General features: G+C 42.8%; 1 long non-coding RNA gene across 1 annotated transcript; it reads right to left on the minus strand.

Moving 5' to 3' along the window:
- Positions 1-212: 212 nt before the first annotated feature.
- On the minus strand, positions 213-14423 carry LOC147359961 (uncharacterized). Its single transcript, XR_015138823.1, has 3 exons — positions 10230-14423; positions 8688-8771; positions 213-543 (listed from the first exon to the last, which is right to left on the minus strand). It is a non-coding gene; the product is annotated as an uncharacterized LOC147359961 (long non-coding RNA).
- Positions 14424-22423: the final 8000 nt, after the last annotated feature.

Genomic DNA, 22423 nt, shown 5'->3' on the forward strand with positions numbered 1-22423 from the left:
TTACATACAATCCACGGGCTCACAGAGAGACGTGACTTAGTGACTGAACAACAACAGCAACATCCTTGCTTTAAAAAAACTTTTTTCTTTGATTTTCCACGACTGTTTCTTACTGCTGTTCTTTTAGTCTTTCATCCCACTTCCCTTAGACCAGTAGTGTGCAAAAATTCAGAAAGAATGAAAGATACGTATATATATATAAAACTCTGTTACTCACAGTGGAAAAACTTTATTGGGTTGGGTGTGATATATTTGTATGACTTAATTTACCTTCCTTGATGGATTCTGGGGGTGATGATTAGGAAATGCCTGACATAGAATGTGTGTTCATGCTCCGTCTCCCAGTCGTGTCTGACTCTTTGTGACCCCATGAACTGCAGCTTGCCAGGCTCCTCTGTCCATGGGATCCTCCAGGCAAGAATACTGGAGTGAGTTGCCATTTCCTTCTCCGGGGGATCTTCCCGATCTGGGGATCGAACCTGCATGTCCTGTGTCTCCTGCATTGGCAGGCAGATTCTTTACCACTGAGCCACCTGGGAAGCCCTATGACATAGAATAAGCACAAATGAATGTTATGCAAGTGTAACTATCCTTGTAATTACAGTAATTCAGCGAGCTCAATCCTCTTGGCTCCCTCATTTACAGATGAGAAAATGGAGGCTCAGGACAGTGAAGAAAGTCGCACAGAGCCACACGGCCGAGAACAGGGGTCAAGCAGGAAAATCCAGGTCATCTGACCCAACAGTGCAAACTACTCACCAGAAAATATTTTAACGGATCAGAGAGAAAGCAAAATCTCCACTGGTAACTATGATTATACTTTTGGTAAATGCTTGATTTAAGGGAGTGGTTCTCTGGGCTAGACTGGACTTCCATCCGCTGAAGAACCGGCTCTGAATAGAGAACAGGTCTGAACACCCCTCGAGAGTGAAATAACCCCAGTATGCATCTCAGCGGAAGCAGACCCATTTCCCCAGGACATCCCATTCCTTTATTCTTCCTTTCATTTACACCTGTATCTTGAGCACCTGTTAGAAGCTAGTATTATGTCCAACACTGTGAATGCTATACTCAACCCACAGAAGCAAGGTTCCCACAATCCTCAGAGTGACTGTCTTCAAAACTTTGTCAATTAAAAAAGGTCAGCATTGAAGGTTACGTAAGGTGTTTTCAACCATAAACTTGGAAATAATTTTAATGTACCCTTTTGGGGCCTGCAAATGGATTGACACCATCCAGCCACAAAAGCGGCAAGTGCTTCCTGGGCACAACGGATGGAGTGTGAGTGGCACACTGGCCTTTAGAAGAATGTGCTTATACAGACGGCGTTCATGCAAGTCTTTTTATACACAACACCTTTTTTTATATTTATTTATTTAATGAAGATACAGTTGATTTACAATTGTTACATAATTTTAGGTGCACAATATAGTGATTCACAACTTTTAAAAGTTACAGTCCATTTACAGTTATTATAAAATATTGGCCACATCCCCTGTGCCATATAATATACCCTTGTAGCTAATTTCTTTTATGCATGGAAGTTGCACTCCTATGGCTCTCTCAAATCTTAGGAAAAGGTGAGATGTGAAAACCAACCCTCAGGAGGGCTTAGTGGTTTGCACAGGGTCACACAGTGATCCCGGCCCAGGTGTCACTTGACATTTTTATTGCCATATGCCAATCCCCCAATATCTCCAGTTAGCTGAGAGTCTTCCTGACAGACTTCAAGGATCTAATCTACATCCTCAAGGCTGTGGGCTGTGTATGCAGACGTGTATATACATAAATTTGCTCTCAGAGCTCTACTTTAACGCTAAGTTCGAAATGTAACTAAAGTCCCACTATCTTGAGAATACCAATTCTAGGGACTTTGCATTAGATATAATTTTTTGAAACAGATATGGAGTTTAAAAAACGTTTTAAGATTCTTTTTTTTAGTGCTATGACCATTTTTCTCATACTGGAATCAGACCAACCATGACCGCCAAAAACAATGAGAGCAATGATAGTAACAGCTAACGTGTAACCGGCCTCCTCGGGGAGGAGACGTCCTCCGTCTCTGGCGCCGTGTCCAGCCTTTCTCGCGTGCTCTACGTATGATCCTCATACGGCTGGAAGAGGTGGGTGCTGTTATTAGCTCCGTTTCACAGATGAGGAGACTGAGAGACTGAAAATATTTGCTCAAGGTTGTGTCATATGTGAGGAATGCACAGTTAGCCCTGGAGATTATAGAACCCAGTAAGCAGTGATTGCCAGCATGAGGAGCGTCGCGGGTAGCAGATCTCCAAAGAGGAGAGGTGTTGGTGCCCGGTGACCCACTAGGGGAGCAGAAGGAAGTATCAACACTTTCTATCTGCTTCTTTTATTAAAGAAAGAAAAAGAAAGAATGCAAGCCTTACTGTTATCTAACATACAGTTGACTCTGACTCCCCACTCTCTGATTTGGTCCTTTTCCTGGCGGAAAACTGGAGAGCCACAGCATGGGCGTTAGCAGTGGAAGCCAGAAAAAGCACAGGATGCCCCGGTAAATCTGACTTGCAGACAAACAGCAAATAACTTTGTAGTGTGAGTATAGCCCAACTGCTGCGTGCTAGTAACAGCACTGCTTGGCTAAACCTGACAGTCCTGGCACGGGTCTCACCTCTCCTGTGTTCTTATTCAGTCGCCTACATCTGCCACATTAAGTCCATTTATTGACTGTGCGCCTTAGTTTTGACTTTGTTTTCCCCCACGGTAACACTCTTATTGTTGTCTTCAAGTCTCAGAGTTGTGGCACAGGGCCTGAGACGAGCCCTCAAGGCACTTTGTGTTATATTTTTCTTTAAAAAAAAAAAAAAATGCATTTCATGTGTTTATTTGGCTGCAGCTGGCCTAAGTTGCAGCGTGCGGGATCTTTCGTTGAGGCCTTCAAACTCTCCATTGTGGCGGGTGGGACCTAGCTGCCTGACCAGGGATGGAACCCAGGTGCCCTGCTTTGGGAATGCAGGGTCTTAGCCACCGGATCGCCAGGGAAGTCCCAGCGCTTTACGTATTTCACTCTTTGAGACCGTCAGGTGAGGAAGCCGGGCTGTCCTGCTGGGGGATGGAAGGCCACCTGAGACGAAGACAAGCCGGCTGGGCTGAGGACGCCCACGCCGTCCAGGGGGATGGCCAGCAGGCCCGCAAGGGGTGCTCCCTGCGTCAGCCAGCCCGGCCTGCTGACTGCAAACGCCTGAGACGCTGTACTTGGATAGAGTTTCACAGAAAAGAATAGGATCTAGAAAAAAATGGCTGGAAGAGGTTGTGCATATAAGAAAGCCAGAGGTTTGGGGGAAATAGCTCTACCTTTCTCTCAATTTTGCTGTGAATCTAAAATTGCTCTTAAAAAAAAAGTCATAATTTTTTTTTTAGTTGATTTAAGCCACTACATTTTGGAGTGGTTCATTAGACAGAAAAATTGTTTAATAATTTGATAATTGTTACACTGAGTAAAGATATTTAGCTGTCCAGACCTAGCATTGGCCTTAAAACTGTTTTCTTAACTTTACTTTTTTGTTTGTTTTTTGGGCAAAGCTTGGATCTGCTCTCAGACGCCTTATGCTCTAAAGAAGGAAAAACATTGCCTAATCGCTTTCATATTTTCTGTTGTTGCTCAGTCCTAGAATTCCTTGGATGCTCACCTGTCTTCTACAGGTATATATATTTCCTTATTGTTTCTCCTATTACAAAAGCCTAATGCATTTTATACACATGGTTAATTACAGGGGCAATATGCACGCAAGCAAAGCTGTGGTTGGAAAGTTTAATTGGGCATACAAATGGCCAGCTGATCTCCAGATTAAATGGCTAGCTATCCGTCCACTACACTGCACATGCAGGGGAAATTTCTCCCACAACTTTTCATGATCTCAACTGGTGCCTAAAGTTCAGTCTATATCACGGTAGCTGAGATGTATGGACACCATTCATTCATTCATTCATCCATCTGTTCATTAACATAGCTCCCATCCCCTGCTACGTGTCAGGCACCCTGCCAGGAGTGTGGGATACAGAAGAGAACATAACTTGGTTGGTCCTGGCATTATGGAGCTGGTGTTCTATACCCAAAATGCTCTGACTTTTTACATTTCCTTGGTGAGGGCCAAGTCAAGAAAGTTCTATTAAGCACCTACTCTTTGACGCAGTTCTTCACGACACCAAATGATGCATTTTCTGGAAATATTTTACAGAATTTCCTGGATGTCTTGTGTGTGTGTGTGTGTGTGTGTGTGTGTGCGTGTGTGAAAGAATAAAGAACATATTGTTTTGAGCTTCGGAGTGGCATCTACCACGTGATGCACTGCTTGGATGCCTAAGGCTAGACTTCACAATCGCTGCAACTGGTGAATTGTAAAAACCCACCCACGTAAGTGAGGTCCTGGAGTGCTGACGGCTCAAAAGAAAGTCTTCTCTCTTTTTTGTAAATTGAGTTATAACTGACATATAATACTATATTAGTTTCAGGTATATATCTGTATACATTGCAAAATGATCAGCACAATAAGTCTAGGTAACATCCATCACCAGATAGTTACACAGGTTTTTTTCTCATAATGAGAACTTCTAAGATCTGCTCTCTTAGCATCTTTCAAATAGGGTGTCATTAACTATAGTCACATTACAACCCCCGGGCTTATTTAGTCATCTTTGATTTGAATTATTTGGACGACTATCTCTATTTCCCCTCATCATCATGACTGAAAGCTTGGGAGTGGGAATGGTGTATAGACTGCTTTGTTTATTCAGCAAAATAATTTTGAGCTATTGCTGTCTCAGGCGTTGTTCTGAACGCTGGGGCCACAGTAGTGAAGAAAACTAGATAAAAACCCTGCCCTCATGGAGTGGACATTGTAAGCTGAAGAGACAGATTAACTGAGACAGCAAGTAAGAGCAGCAGATGCCACTGGGGACTCCCCTGGTGGTCCGGGGTAGAGACTCCACACTAGCCATACGGGGAACGCAGACTTGATCCCAGACCAGGGAACTAAGATCCCACATGCCCAGTGGTGCAACTGAATGAGAAAAATAAAATTAATACATAAAGACAGCAATAATTCATTTAACATTTTTTTTCTTTTTTTTAAATTGGAGGATAATCGCGTTACAGGGTTGCGTTGGTTTCTGCCGTTCATCAACGTGAATCGGCCACAGGCACACACGTGTTGCCCCCTCCTGGGCCTCCTTCCCAGCCCCACCACCTCCCTCTACCCTCTAGGTCTTCACAGAGCACCGCGCTGAGCTCTCTGTGCTTTGTAGCAACTTTCTACTAGCTATCTATTTTGTACAAGGTCACGTAGGTATCCAGTGCTACTCTCTCAATTAAATTTTTTTTAAAAAAGAATAATAATATCATTTGAGATCATTATATATATCATTTGAGATCATATATTATATATGAGCATCCATATAGTACATTATGGGCTTCCCTGGTGGCTCAGCGGTAAAGACATCCGCCTGCTATGCAGGAAATTGGGGTTCAATCCCTGGCTCAGGAAGATCCCCTGGATAAGGGAATGGCTACCCACTCCTGGGAAATCCCATGGACAGAGGAGCCCGGCGGGCTGCAGTCAGACACAACTTAGCGGCTATACAACAACATACAGCCCATCGGTGACATTAGACAGGTGGCATTTACTGCATGACTGCCAAACACTCCCAATAAACCTCTAGCCACCTTTTTTCATAGCAAAGCAAATAGGGACCACATTTCTGTCTTTGTTCATTTCAGATTGACAGATGTTGGGCTCCAACAAGCGAGGGGAGGGAGGAGTAAAGGAGGACAGCGCACTTCCTGCCTGTAAGGAGGAGCCAAAAGAAACTGTTTCAATACAGGCCTGAGGGCCCTTGATAGAGCAACCGCTATGGAGTTGCTGCAGGGACACAGATGCTTTCTAAACCCCTTTCTAAATACAGGAAGAAGTCTGTCCATCAAAGAGGCCTGGAGGCTCCCGTGGCTTCCACGTCCCTGGTGTCCAGTGGCTGACTCCCCACTCCAATGCAGGAAGCCAGGGTTCGATCCCTGGTCGCAGAGCTAGATCTCACACAGCACAGCGAAGATGGAACAGCTGCACGCCACAGCTGAGGCAGAGCGCGAGAAAATAGACAGCATTGAAAGATTCAAACATCAGAGGCGCAGGAAGGACACTCCAGGTGGGACAGCACAAGCTAAGGTCGGCATCTCCACACGAAGGGCAGGAATAGGGAGAGGCAGGGCAGAACCACTAGCTCTTTGGTGCTCTCAGATCACAGGTGAAGTAGATTGTTTTCTATAATGGTGCATCTGTCCAGCCAAGACCAAAAGCCTTTCCACAGTAAATCGCAAGTTTGCATTCTCAGAATACTGGAGTGGGTTACCATTTCCTCCTCCCAGGAGTCTTCCCAACCAGGGATCCAACCTGCATCTCTTGAGTCGCCCGCGTTGGCAAGCAGGTTCTTTACCACCAGCGCTACCTGGGAAGCCCCCTTTCCAAGTATTTACTTCCTTCAAACTGTTTGACAGATAAATATAATACAGAAGCAAAAACATTTCTTCACGCCCATTTAAATCTTCTCCCGTTTCAAAACCGTTCAAATAAAATGAGTCTTTCCTGTGGAATCTGTTCTATTGATTTGTTTTAAGAAAAGATCCCTCCTAAAGAAAGAAAAGCCATCTGTGATCTGACTTAAAAAGATCTAATCAAACAATACAATCTATGAGGAAAAGGGAGGAAAAGAAAACCAAACTTCTTTGAGCCACATCAAATATATGAAAGAGAAAATACTTCATTTAAATGCTGAAAAGGAACACAAAACAGCTTGAAATGTAATAGCCTCTGCAGAGTAACTGAGACCACATGTTGATCTGACATGAGTTCCTCAGACACAATTAAAGGTCACTTCATGTACAAACATCTCATTTCTCACTGAGAGGCTTGAACTGTTCTAGGTGCTTTTGGCCACTGCGGGGCAGGTGCCGCGACCTGGCCCGTCGGCAAGATGCTGCAGAGAAGAGTAAGGGACCAGCCCACAAACCCCGGAAGTCTGCAACCGAGCCCCCGGGAAATGAGCACCCTGGATTTGGGCAGTTCCTGCCTTGAAATCCTAGGCGAGGAGGACGAGATAAATGGCAGAATTCTTGCTAACTCAGAGCCTGTCTCTCTCCCACGGAAGCCGGCTTTACTCAGAAGCAAACAGACTTGCTTTCTGCTTTGCCCACCGCCACATTCACGGGGCCCCAGGCTCCAAAGACTGAAGTCCGGGCGCTGCCCGGGGGCAGGGGGTGCCCCGAGCCACCGCGCTGCGCCGCGATGCCTCCCAGCGGCCAGGGTTCAAGCCGAGACTCCGGGCGGGAAGGCGGGGTGCTTGGGGAGGAACTCCGAAAGCGCTCTCGGCCCCGTGGCCTCTTTCCACCCTCTCCCTTCCAGAAAGGATGCGCCCGAGGAGGACTTTAAAGTCTTCCCTTCCCAAGGGGAATCACATCTAGAAAGCTTTTCTCAGAAGGAGAGACAGATTATTCGATTGGAAAGAGAAGCAAATTTAAGAGCAAAACGAGGGAGGATCAAAGGGTCGGTTCGTGTGAACTGAAGACGGGAGCCTTTCCAGGGGGGCAGGACCTTTTCCGATTTCGGGCAAGACATTTTGGAGCCAGCGCGCCAGTGAGGATCAAAATCAAGAAGTGAGTCTGCGTTCCAGAAAGTCACGTGGTCCCTCCCTTTTTCTCTCTCTCTCACCGACTTAAAAAGACCTGCCGTCTCTGCACACTGGGGAAATCCGTGGGTGGGGGAGGCAGAAAATGAGAGCAAGGCGCCCTCAGAAAGCAGCGGGAGTCGCCCCCACCTCCCTGCACCCCCCGTTTCCTCTTGCCCGGTGCCCCGCAGACCCCCTCCGACTCAGCGCTCTGCTCTCTGTTCCTGGGACCTGGAAGGTCAGCCCCGCGGGCGGCAGATGGTCAAGGAAACCTGGGGTGTTCTCTTTGCAGTGTTCTTATTTGTATTTTTAATTATTCAAGTAAAATCTGCATACATTCTTGTAAAATAATACATTCTTCTAAAATCTCCAAGCAAACAACAAACAAAAAAAAACACACCACCTTTCTGTTAGCGTTGGAATCATCTGTGGGGCATTTTCCAGTTTTAGCTTCCTGGTCTCCACTCTACCAAGTGCTGTTCTAATTTGCTCTTTAGTTTCCAGATCTTATAGATATGGATATTATCTATGAATCTACGTAGGAGGAGGAATTAGTGAACCTGAAAGCAGGAACCTGTGACCAAAAAAAGATCAATCACTGGTTCTTTGCAAAGTTCAATCAAATTTAAGACAGTTCATCAGGTGTGAGTAAAAGAAATGAGGGAACCCACATATAAACAACATCAAGGATAAAACCAGGCAACTGTGTCCAATATCCTATAATAAACCACTTTGGAAAAGAATATGAAAAAGAATATATATGTATAACTCACGTTGCTGTGCAGCAGCAATTTATACAACATTATAAGTCAACTATATGCCAAGAAAAGAAATTTTAAGAAGAATAAAAACATGTAATTACAGGTAGAGAGCAGACTTTTAAAAAATTTAGGCACTGTTACTCATCATTTGGCCTGAAAGTCTACTTCTAAGGAAACAAATGAATTGCCAAAATCACTCCAGATCTTCTATTTACACCCAAAAGTATTACTTTCCCTTACCTGTTTGCTGGATGTGCTGCTGCTGCTGAGTCGCTTCAGTCGTGTCCCGTAGACGGCAGCCCACCAGTATATGTTCAATGCCCACTGTAAAAAATAGTGGGGGAACTTGTTTCCTTTTATCATGGAATTACTCTATTCTTAGGGGACAAGACAGGTTCAAGTGTATAGAATTTCTAATCTAAAAATGAGCTCTTTTAGAATTTAATTTAGCTTTTAGAAGCTTCTGTAGTAGATAAACCATGATATCAAAGAGAGAAATTTTCTCAAGAATGACTGACTTTTAATGCTTTCTTAGACAGTTATTAGCTCATCCAATTCCAGGCTGAAGAAGATTACCATCACTGGGTAGTTTCTTAACGGACAACCCCAAGCAACCACAAAACCATGGCCGCCCTTCACTTGGAGCTTACTCTGTGCCAAACACAGGCGCTAAGATACTTGGTTCTCGTAATGATGCCAAGGCTCGATGCTATCATTATACCCATTTTATAGATGGCAAAACTGAGGTGTAGAGAGGTTTCCCCTGAGGTCACACAGCTTGAGTGGCAGAATGGGGATTCCTGTGGAGAGTGGCTATGACTGCTTCAGATGTCACAGGCTGTACCTGCTGCCATAAGAAAATCCAGCTCTTTTTCTCCTTATCACATCTGAACTGGAAACCTCACAATTTCACCCTGGACGGTGCACCTGTCTTACCTAAAGGGCCCTTAGCAAGAAGAGGAGTTTAAAGGAGGAAAAACATCCCATGCCCTCAGGAAAGGTGACTAAAGGATTTCAGGGAACAGGGAGGGGCAGCGAGGGTGAGGTTTACCTAACTAGACAGTTCAGGCAGTAAGACTAGAAAGCGCTTCTTAGCCCAGACCTGCACTTCACAAACATCCATACTAATGAACAATTCTCATCGTTACCATTATGTTATTGTTACTCCATTTATCCCTCCTTAATTGAAAAAAACAATGCCTTTTCTTCTCTCTCCCTCTTTTCTCTGCCCTCACCCCTCCCCCCCAAAAAAAAAATCCTGACTGACTACGTGTCAATGCACTCGGAAGGCCTGACTGGCTGTGAATACCGTATCTGCATTCCAAAGGAGAAAAATTATATGTGCCACAGCTATTAAGGGGTAGGCGTAGAGAAATGCTCTTGAGGCTCCGGATCCTTCTAAATTCCCTCCTCCCTCCACTCCTCCCCCTGCCCCTCGGGGAGCTATTTTCACCTTCTTTCCTCTGTCTTGGGAGAAGCCTGAGGGACCCAGGCCCGGAGTCCCTGCAGTCCCCTTCACTGAGCCTTCTGCAAGGGCAGGGAGGCCACGCCTGCAGTGCTCCCTGTGGCCTAAACCCCTCCAGGGCCGGACCGAGCTGCCTCCTTTTGTATAGCATTCAATAAATACCTGTTCCTCTGTGGAGAAATTGTTCAAATACTCTAGTAACAGAACACAGAAGATACACTCTGAGAAAGCCATCTTGGGTTGAATTTACACAAGAATGGAATTACTGTTTGGTTTGGGCTTGGTTACTGAAAGTTTCTAGGTGTGTATGTATTTACCTGGAACAGAGTCCCCTGAAATTAGCTGGGGGAGGAGGGGGAAGTCTTTGAAAGGCTCCTTCTTGCTGTTAACTGTTAAGCCGTGTGTGTCTCCCTTCCACCATGATAAGAAAAACACAAACCATTTTCTTTTCTTGAAACCATGACTCCAGTGGCTTTTACATAGCTGAGCTTCTCTGTGGGCAGAAGAAAGGAAGGTTCGCCTGCGTGTGCTTCATGAGCCCCGTCGAGTTTTAGACATGTTGTAACAGCTCAGGTTTTATCTTGTTGTTTTAAGTGAATCAGGTGCTTTCAGATGCTTCAGCAGTCCCTCTATGGGTAGTGAGAGAATTCCCTGTGACCTTTCCAAATTCTTAATAATGCTGCGAGTTTGGCTGCAAGCGTGGAGTCAGCCGAGAAGCAGGACCGTGGTCGGCCGGCCGGCCGTGCACTGCCTGTGTTCTGCCGGTCCCCGTTCTCAGGCATGTGCTCAGAAGACGCACGTTGAGCAACGTGTTTCTGAATTACAATATTACTCAATCTGCTTGCTTTCTTAAGAGGAATTACATTAAACCACTGACCTACGTATGTATGAGATCCTGGTTTTGAACGAGTCAGTAATGAACTTTTAAAGTTTGGTCTACCAAGATGAGTCAATGTGATTGATTTATTAATTAGTAAAAGCCATCCTCTGAAATTACCTTGCATTAATCACAGGTCATGCAAAATATATTCAGTTATTCTGAGGATGGAGGTTTGACAAACTATCCCTCCTTCAGAGACCACAGTCAATTTTAATAACTCTTGCTGGATAAATCATTCATGTTCAGCCTGAAATGATGAGTGGTTGAGGAAATTCCCAAAAGACAAGGGACCCATTCTGGCGAAGATGAAAACTATGCAAAACAGAGACAGGGAGGCGGGGTGAAGCCGGAAATGAGGTTCTAACAATTCTGGATATTCTGGTATCTGCTGCTACTCGCACTAAAGGGATCGACTCTAACTGGATTCTTCTGAGTCAAAAGCTGGTGAAACTATAGAAAATGGGCAGGAAACCCCAGCTGCCAGAACCCAGCCTTTTAGTGAAAGCTGGCTAATGCCTGACCAGGGCAAAAATAAACTGACTGGGGACTCCGCTGGTGGCCCAGTGGCTACGGCTCTGTGCTCCCAGTGCAGGGGCCTGGTTCAGGACCTAGTCAGGGAACTAGATCCCACATGCAGCAATTAAGCCCCAGTGCAGCCAAATAAATATTTTTTAAAAATAGTAATAAATAAACTGATTCATGGTGGAAAAGTGGAGCTGTCAAGTCACCCAGAGACCTGGATGTCCTGTCTTGCATGATCCAAACCCTAGCTCTCAAAATCAGATACATTTAAATAACTGACAATCATGTCTCCCAATGGATCCACTTTACAGATGAGAAAACGGAGCCCCTTCAGGTGCAGTACAGAACATACGGTAAACCCAGAGCCTGCGTCCAAAGGCACCAGAGCATGCTAAATAGCCTTTCTCAGTCTAAATTTCCCTTTAATAATCACAGGTGGAATAAACAAAACTGTGTGATTTCTGACTCTCAAGTGCTATGGTTTGGGTATCTTGATTCCTGCTTTACTTTCTCAACAATCTCACTGAGCCTAAGTGTTTATGAGTGTATGAACATATATAAATATATATGTGTATGTGAAAGTATATACTTCAAAGAAATAGGGACCAAGTTTTGAAGCTTCAGATTTAAAACTACTTATATATGACAGAATTTTAAAAACAAATGTCTAATATGTTCACTTCCTATTATTGCATGTGGGTTTTTTGACCTACTAACTATATAAGAAAAAAAAAAGGGGAAGCCAGATATGCTGGAGATTTAAAATTCTCCACTTTTGTGACACAGTGAAATTGATTAGAGATATGGGAAAATAGTGGAGTGTTTTTAATCCTCCTAGTTTTATCGCAAAGATTGAAATCTCTCTAGATTTTATTAGAAAAGAAAAATGTAGCAGCTTGGGCAAACTCAAGTAACAAAACAATGAATTTTAGTGAGTTCACTTCCTAAAGATAGATCACTGCCGGTGGAGTGTGGTTCCTGAATAATCTTGAGAGCCAAGTGATTAATCAGAAATGAAGGGACTTCCCAGGCAGTCCAGTGGTGAAGACTGGTCCTAATGCCAGGGGAACGGGTTCGATACTTGGTCAGGGAACTAAGATGCCACATGGCGAGGTCAAAAATTTAATTAAAAAAAAAAAAGAAGAAAGAAATGAAGTCATGAATAGAATTCAGGGAGGTTTTAAGAAGAGGCAGACAGTGTCCAGAGATAATGTTATTGGAGGAACCCTTTCCCTTCTTGATATGTTTGACATTTTACAAAGTAAATGAGGAAATACTCTTGAGTATTAAGGCCCTCTCCAGGAGCTTGGATTACTGAAAGAAAGAAGGGGGCGGCAGAGACAGCCCTGCCCTGCCTAGACTGGGAGAATGCTAACTGCATGGGCAGTGGGAAACAAAGGAAGCGTCCATATTTAGAAGCAGGAGAAATTTGGGATGCCAGCCCTTGCAAATGAGTTTACTGCTTCCTTAACTTTGAAACTCTTTAACTCTTGAGCGCTCCCCACGTAGCGCCTTCAGTTCAGCAATTAAGGAAATAAAACCCAAAGCTGGGTAATCCCTGAGCTCTGCTTGGTGTCTGCCTTTCTCTTCTGACCCAGGATCTTCAAAAAGGAGAGCCAGGTTTCTGGGTTCGTTGTTTAAATGCAGTAGTACTGTGAACAGAATACACAGAGGGGAGTGCTACCTCTTAGGATGAATTTCCAGAGCAGTTGATCTTCGCTGAACTTTTTTCTTTGGTTCTGAAAGCCTCTGGGGAAGTTGATAAAGTTATGATTTATCGTTTTGTAAGGGACATTCCAAAAAAGTAGTTTTTTTTTTTTTTTTAAGACAAGTAAAGGTCATAGAGACCAACACAGCTTTTAATCTAGCCTTCTGGAGGGTTGTTTTGAAAAGAGGGGTGTTTAAAGAAATTTGGACTCTTTTGATATATCTGTTGAGAATACACAGTTTGAAAAAATAATTTTAATTATATAATAATACCTAAATGAATTGCAGTTGGTTTTAAAAAAATCACTATGTAGTAAAAGGTTTATGAAAAAATGGATTTCATAAGGGGCATCCGAAACAAACCAAAGGATATCATCATCAAACACGTTTAAAGCCAAGTCAAGGGAACAGTGGTAACTTCCAAGGAGAAACTCCAGATTTCTAAAGCCAGATTCTCAGTTCTGGCCCACATGTGCTATATGCTGGAGCTACATTTTTTTTTTTAATTGAATTTTTAGCAACCAGCTGAGGCCTCTGTTTCCTTCAAGTATGAGACAATCGGAGTTACTTCCTTCTGCTCCTTCCCTCTGTGGGCCTGGAGGGCAAAGGGAGAAATGTTTCCCTGGAAGCGCTGACAGCAGTGTGAGAACCACTGCTCTCCCCCAGTCCTGGGTAGACCTCTCCACGGTAGTGTGTATCAGTTCCCCGCCCACTCCTCTAAAAGAAAGTATTAGCTCCTTTTCAACCATGGCTTTGCAAACCCTTGGCTGGCTGGAAAGATCTACCTGCTGCAAAATAGAAATGGCATTTTAAGAATGTTTGTTTGCTGATGAACACCTGTAAATGCCACAGTAGCTCTTGAATTTCTCCTTCCCAATTTAACCTTTCATGGAGCTTTTCCAGAAATGCAATGAACCTGCCACATGCTCTTTAAGGATAAAAATATAAAAACAGAACATTGAAAGCCCTAAAAACTTGAAGGATCCCTGCCCAAATCACTCTATAAAGAAGCCTTTGAAAATAAAACAAGCAAAACACCACCTTCAGAGATGAACTACAGGGGGTTGATACTGAGAACTATGTAATGTTGGCATGAATGACCTTGATAATCAGCAAGACTGAATTAGCCTCAGTTTGAAAACTCACAGTTAAAGAAGCAAACGGAAAAAAAAAAAAAAATCTACTGTGAGAAGTGTTTAAACATCAGTCGCTGTGAAAAGGGGTATGAAAATAAAACCAAGGAAGTGGAAGACCCGCTCTCCTAGCGCAGAGGGAAAGCCTACCCATACGCCGAACTCCCGTGGGGACGCCCCCAAACATCCTGAAGTCTGTGTCCTTTAATCCAAAAGGACAGACAGAAGCCCAGCGTCCGTGCCGCGCTGGCTGCTCACGTCCCTCTTTCCTGAAGTCATCGTGTGCCACATCCATGAAGCAACGTGTCTAATACCTTAGTGTTCGGAGTACAAAGACAAGTGTGCTCATGTGACGTTGCTATATTTAGAAAAGGACTCGGTTTTCTGTTTTGCTCAACCTTTACAATTTTCTGCTCTGAAGAAAGAGGAGTTTCAAACGTACATTGATTTTTTTTCATATCGTGAATGAACTGAATAAGCACCTGTTTTCAACTGCCAACATACGTATATTTTTAAAAGGGGAAAAAGAAGTCTATCTACTCTTAATTCAACATGGAAGGTATAATTTTTCCCCTCCTTTCTTCCAAAGAACATAAATACAAAGGCACAGTGGTAATATTTACCAAACGCAGGTAAACTAAACAAAGCCACACTGTGGAATGTGATAATATTCCAAAGAAACTTCAATGAAAATATTCCCCTGCACTCTCCCCAAAATAATCATCATCATCTTGGGGAAAGCTAGCTCATGTAATTATGCAAAGTGACTGAAAAATTAACTCTAAGCAGGATAATAATTCATTAGTTACAGAAATGTGTGTGACTCCTTTCTCATAAAATGTCTGAAAATAGTAATAGTTTAAACAATGGATAGTTACCTCAGTTGAATACAACAAGCCCAATCCCTTGGAAAGAATGAACATTCTCTCTGTGGGAATCATCCAAAAATTTTTCTGATGTTGTAAATTGGACTTATTAAATTAGTGGGTTAGGATCAGGCATCCATATGTACAGAATTCATAAATCAGTCAAGATGAATTAAGATCCACCTCCTAAAAATGGTGACTATTGATTTACCTATCTAGGATAGACACAGGACGGGAATTCGGTATATTTTAATATAGCTTCATTGCGTCAAAATGATGTCAGGTTTTTCTAAAAATATTCCAGGTTATCCATGGTGGGATTACCCGGGCTCTGCTATTTTAATTAAGAAAATGTCCACCCAAGTGTTCCTTATTTTTGTATCATTATAGCTTTCCATCTGCCTTTCTCTAGGACATTTGTTGTTGTTTTACATAATTTCCAGTGCTGTTTATGAGCAGAGACTCTTTCCAATTGTAGCCTTAATTCTTCCGTCTCTCATTCATTCGTTATTTTTTTCATTTGGTGATCACTGATAAACACTGAATTCTAGGTGCTCAGGGATCCTAGAATTTCGATTTTATGAGTTAGTCAAAATTTCCAAGAAAATGGTTATTTCAATACTCAGTTATCTGGAAATGGATGATCTGTAATCACTCGTTCACGCTTCATTGTCAGGGTCTGGGTGACCCAGCAGTTTTCACATTCTACCATAATTGAAATTAGCCTGCATTTTGCTATTGATGGCATCCTGCAATTATACTAGGAGGCCTTTCTTTCTTTCTTCATAGTCCATAAAATAATAATGGAACATCTTCAAGTGGTGATGTTTCAGGTCTGACGAAAGGCTGTAACTATCTCCCTCAGTTTTCTGAATTATTTTGGTATTATTGCTTGAGTAGTTCTTCCACACTGGACTTCCACAGGACAGATAACACTGTTGAAAACAATAAAATAATAATAAGTACTATTTACTGAGCGCTTCCTGGGTGACAGCAACTGACGTGAATTCCCTTCACAGTTAATCTTCACAAAGCTCTAAAGGGTTATTGTCTGGGGTTTTGCTTTTGTTTTTTTGTTCATTTGTTTATTTCCTTTGGGCAGATTCTATAAGCTTAACAAGTCAAAAGGACTATTTATGTAAAATGTTAATGTATATTGTCTCATTTATTACCTCCAAAAAGTTAACTAATGTACACTTTGCAGTATTTGTGCCTTCCCCAACTTTTGCAAATCTTAGAGTGGAAGGTGATATTTCATTGTTATTTTAATTTGCGTTTCTTTGATTACTAATCTGGCTGAAGAGCTTTTCCTATGTTTTGGGGGGTTAGTTTGTTTCTTCTTTTGAAATTGCTCTGTTCACAAGTCTTTATTTGGGGGGAAGAGAAGATTACTTCTCTCACTTCTAATTAATATATAAGAGTCAGTACCACCGACACTTCATTCTGTAAAGGGAGAAGCAAAGAACATTTGCATTCACCCCTCACTTGCCTCGCCCTCATCTCAGTCCTGTCTTATTTAAAAGTTCGATAACCGGTTCAGCATGGCATTTTTTGACATGAATTTGATTTTTTTTAAAATATTGTGTTAAATGATATCTATTGCAATCACTGAGTTGTTCTGGTGCCTGAGGCACATGCCTTGCCTGCCTCACCCTAGCCTGAGCTCTGGATCAAGAACCAAAATTCAGACCCAGGAAGTCTGAAGTACTCCCTGAATTTTTTAATTTTTATTTTATGTTGGCATATAGTTTGATTTACAGTGCTGTTAGCTTCAGGTGTACAACAAAGTGATTCAGGTATACATATAAATATATCCGTTTCTTTTAGGTTCTTTCCCCATGTAGAGTATCACAGAATATTACGTAGAGGTCCCTATGGTACACAGTAGGTCCTCGGGGATTATCTATTTTATACTAGACTCTGAATTCTTAACGGTGACACCCAGTTTCCTCCATAACATTTGTCAGGATTAGTAATAATGAACTTGTTTGCTCACTTGTCAGCCTCTCCCTAGTAAAATATTACAAGCTCCAGGAAGGCAGGGAGCTAGTTCGCTCATTGACCACTGTATCACCATCAGTTGGAACAGAACCAGCTTATACCTCCTTTCAGCAAATTGCTGAATTCAGGCTACCTGTTAAGTGGTGTTAAATATTGGGAATGGAGCTGTGAACCAGTTTCTGTCTTCATGGGTTATAGCCTTTACATAAACAAGTAAAAAATTAAATAAAGCAAGATGGTATTGGTTGAATAAGCATTACTAACACTGTTCCCTACACCAATTGAAGAATAAGTGGCTAATGCAAAACAACTGGCTAGTTCCCAAACTACTTTATATTTGGCTTTAAAAAGTATGACTACTTCGAGCCAGGGGCTTCCCTGGTGGTCCAGTGGTTAAGGCTCCACCCTTCCAGTGCAGGGGGCCGCAGGTCTGACCTATGGTTGGGGCGGGGGGTGGGTACCAAAATCACACGTGCCTCACCCTGTGGTCAAAAAATTAAGGGGAAACTAGACTGATTATATATATATATATATATATATATTTTTTTTTTTTTTTTTTTAAGTACTTTGGGCTAAAAGTCTTGGCTGTCTTTGTTCCTTTTTGTCTTGTATTAATGGTAAAAATGAGTGGAAAGACCCAGTAACTGGCAGCAAAACAGGGCAGCCCACAATCAGTCTGCAGACTGGGGAAATCAGCTTGCTTTTACAAAGGTTCTGTGGGGAAGCCGCAAGGCTGATAATTCTCTTGGGAATCCCTGGTGAAGTTCTGTGTGGGGAGTAACATTCCTCCTTTAAAAACAAAATATCTATTGAGTGTACTTAAAAGCACCCATGCTGGGACAGCAACCTACTTGCGACTCTGCTTTTCAGCTGGGATGATGCTAAGGACACTTCCTGCCATTCTTTTTCTCCCCTGCGTCCCACCTTCCTCCACCCTACCAGGGCTGTATCAAGTTGGATCCGGTATTTTAGTCTATTTTTTGTCTCCTCTAAAAAAAGCAAACTTAAGAAACACATTATTCGAAGTCTGCAGCTTGCATTTACATTTATCTTATAATCACTATTCAAAAATAAGAAAAGACTGCAGAGATGGAGAATTCCCTGGCGCTTCAGTGGTTAGGCCTCTGTGCTTTCACTGATCAGGGCCTGGGTTCAATCTCTGGTCTGGGAACTAAGAACCCACAAGCTGCATGGTGTGGTTAAAAACAAAAAAAGCATTCAAATATTATATAATTTATTGTGTACTAACAAAAATGGTAGAATACCATAAAAGGAAATTGGGATCCTTTTAAAATGGAAGTGTGCCTTAAGTTTTATTATTAACCAGTTTCCTCTGAATGCTATGTCCTAACAATCATGTTTTATCACTAATAATAGCTAACTTTATTTTTTATAAAGCACCTAATACGTGCAGGGTCTTTGCTGGACATGGGAAAAGAAAGAATGATCAATGCAAACCAATGTCTGCTCTTTGTCCTTCTCTGAGGGCAAGGGACTGGATGCTGTTACACCTAGAATCATCACAGTTACTGCAAGAAGTCGGCGCACATTTTAGGCTCTGAGAGCCATCAGTCTGCTCCACCACCAACCTGCGGTGGGAAAACAGCCTCAGACCATCCCTACAGGAAGGGGCACAGCGGCATTCTCCCAAGACTTGATCTATGAAGCCAGCGGCTGCCCAGACTGACCGTGGGCAGCAGGCTGCGAAGCCCGCTCCCGCAGCCCTGACTCACGCAGGGGCACCGCGCACCCCGGGGACCAGCGCAGTGATCGTTCCCGCCGAGTCCTTTCAGAAGGGGGACACAGCCAGCGCCTGTGGGCCCTGGGCTTTGAGGCCTTTCCCTGGGCGGAGCGAGTTAGGAACCGTGCAGACCCTGGGGCTGCGGTCGCAGGTTCGGAGCCCGGCCCGCAGTGAGCCTGCAGGCGGACAGGCCGGCTCCGCCCGGCCGGCGCCCCTCCCCTCCTCCCTGGCCTCCCCTCCCCCCGCCGCCCCTCCCCCCTCCCCCCTCCCCCCGCCCAAGCTCAGTGGTCTGACCTGCTCTTGTCTATCCATCTGCCTCCTTAGACAAAACCACTCCCCTCAGCTGGCCTCTATTTCTTCAGAATTGTATTTCCCCCTGAATCGTGTGCTGAATCATCATTCGCTTGGTACTTGCTCACTGTGGTGAGAATCTGTTACCCGAAGGTGGAGATTTATTTCTATTCACTGGGTCCACAGCAGTGCCACGCGCAGGGGGCGTCTTCCAAAAACACCTGATGGATGAGTGAATGACAAGCAAGCAGGCCAGATGGGCCGGTTCTGAACTAGAGTCCATGTCCATCCAAAGTGAGTACTTCATACTAGGTTCCTCCTGCTGGAGCTCAGAGGGAATCTAGGAACATCTTGCAGTTTTTCATGTTAAGCCAAAAATCTGCATTTTATCATGTGAACTCTCCAGGGTATTTCATTTATTTTATTAGAAATACTCTTTTATTGTCTCACGTACAGTAAAGGCATTTTGTAAGCACCTGTGAGCTGATGGCCCTAAAATACAAAGAACTAGGCCCCGTGCATAGTAGGTTCTATGTATGTGTTTGCTGTTATTTTCCTCCCAGCTTTACTGAGGTATAACTGACAAATAAAATTGTAGTGTATTTAAAATGTACAGTGATGACTTGATACTGTATACATTATCAAATGAGTCCCATAATCAATTTTTTTAAATTTTCAATTAATTTTTTTTTTTTTACCTCACTAAACAGCATGTGGGATCTTAGTTCCCCTACCAGGGATCAAACCTGAGCCCCCTGCAATGGAAGCCTGGAGTCTTAACAGCTGGACAGTCAGGGGAGACCCAGAGTCCCAAAATCAATGAATTGACATGTCTGTCACATGATGGTTCCCTTCTGCGGGTGTGTGTGCGTGAACTTTAAGATTTACTCTCTTAGCAAAGTTCGAGTATATAATACAGTGTTATTACTACAGTCCTCATGCTGTACAGATCATCAGAACATACTCATCTTACAACTGAAAGTTTGTAGCCTTTGGCTGACATTTCCCTACTTCCTCCAGCCCCTGACAACCACCATTCTACTCTCTATTTCTATGACTTCAACTTTTTAGTTTTTAATTCTGCATGTAAGTAGTGCCAGATCGTATCTGTCTCTGTCTGGCTTTTCCTCCCCGTATCGACTGTGTAGTGTTCCATTATGGAAATGGACCGTCATTTATATAACCAGTTCACTAATGATGAATATTAATTTTGTTTTCAGTTTTCTGCTGTTAAAATGTTACCATGCATATCTTTGCCTTTATATATTTGTACACATGTAGGGATGAATTTACAGATTAAATGCCTAGAAGTGGAATCTGTGAATTAAAAAGTACAAACAGTTTACATTTCAATAGATTTCGCCCATATGCCTTCCAGAAAGCTCCAGAAAGTCAAGGCTAGTTTACCCACTAAATATATGTGTCCATTTCCACAGAACTCCATTAACTCTAGGGAGACTATCCATTAAAAAATATGTTTTGTACTTCAAACACATTAAAAAAGTTATGTTTGTTGAAAACTCATTTTCTCAGTGATAGAATAATGTTCCATTGAATAGAGGCACAATTTATTTATTTTCTCCAGATTTGAGTACTCAGTTGATTTTTATTTTGAACTGAAGGGTTTTTTTTTCTTTTTTAAGCAAGTACAAATATTTTTCATAATTGTGACAAGTCAGTGACAGATTTTTTTAATGTTAAAAAATATTTGTCATCTTTACATTGGATTTGTGATTATTTAATCAGTGTTTCTATAAAACGGCCCTCCCCCAGAGCAGACTTCTTGACTAGACACGAGGCCCATGAAAAAGTTTCGATGTCTTTTGAAACCAGAGGAAACGAGCGACCTTTTAGGTTGAAGAACATGTTTTACTATTTAATGTTAATGTATTTGTTTTTATATCAATGCAGTCATCAAATAAAATTAATTTTATGGAGGAAAGGACGCGTGAAAGTCTGCATAGCTTTAGCCTGAGTGTGTGTGTGTGTTCAGTCATGTCCGACTCTGCGACTCCATGGACTGTAGCCTGTTGGGATCCAGTGTCCACTAAGACCTCCGGGCAGCAGTACTGAAGCGTCCAGTGTCCACTAAGACCTCCGGGCAGCAGTACTGAGGCGGGCCGCCGTCTCCTTCTCCAGGGGCTCTTCCCAGCCGCGGTGGGGCTCGTGTCTCTCGCATCTCCTGCGTCGGCGTCTTTACCGAGATGGACTCTTCACCACTGTACCGCCACGGGTCAGGAAGAACGGAACTGACACTTGCAGCAACCTGGTTGGGCCTCGTGAATATCATACTAACCGGAGTAAATCGAAGACAGACACCACTCAATGTCATTTATGTGGAAAATGTGGAATCTAAAAAAAAGACACAAACGAACTTATTTGCAAAACAAATAGACTCAGACGTAGAAAACTTAGGTTTAGCAAAGGGAAAAGGGGGGGGGGGAGGGATAGATTAGGTATTTGGGATTAACAGTAGATACACACTACTATATATAACATAGACAAATGACAAAGACATACTGTGCAGCACAGATACTCAGCATCTTGTACTAATCTATAACGGAGAAGAGCCTGAATCACTTCGCTGTATCCTGGAGGAGGCCACGGCAACCCACACCCGTATTCTTGCCTGGAAAATTCCATGGACAGAGGTGCCTGGTGGGCTACAGCCCAGGGGGTCACAGAGTCAAAATGACTGAACACACACACACACGCAGTACACCTGGAATACTATAAATCAACTATACGTCAATTAAAAAGTTAAAAAAATAAAAAATCCCAAACCACATGGATCAAATCTGGCTGCTTCCACATAGAACGTGTGGAATAAAAGTAGCAACTTGTATCTCAGTGTGCAAGATGTTCAGATAGTTTTTCACTAATAATCACCAATTTTCAATTTTGAAATGTAACTACATAAAGGAAGGTGAGAAATGTTTCATATCACTTTTCTGTAAAGAATGATGAACCTCAGGGTCGGTCTGTCGTTGGCCTTCACCAAAACCTTGAGAAGGAGATAAAATACACGTTTTTCATTTTTTAGATTCCTGTTTGTTTTATTTTTATTGTTTGGCATCTTTTTGTAGCTAATAGGTATGTTCTGTGTTCACCCCTCCCGCACATTGCTTTAATGAGATGGCTTTTGTTTAAATAAAAATGTATTTCATTAGAAAAAAATCAAGGTATATTTTATTTTTACAACTTTGGATTTATCCTGAACATTTTTGGATTTTATTCATTCACCCATCCAACGCACTTAAGTGCAACCATGTTTTTAATGGCAAAAAGTTTCAGTGCAAAACAAGAAGCCAGCCTGGCGAGGCCCATCTGGAAGCAGATGGTCAGATGTGAATGATGAAAACTCATAAAT

Source organism: Bos grunniens, chromosome 13, assembly GCF_055505025.1.
Source record: "Bos grunniens cultivar Pamir isolate PY7600 chromosome 13, Bosgru_T2T1.0, whole genome shotgun sequence".
Taxonomy (NCBI): domain Eukaryota; kingdom Metazoa; phylum Chordata; class Mammalia; order Artiodactyla; family Bovidae; genus Bos; species Bos grunniens.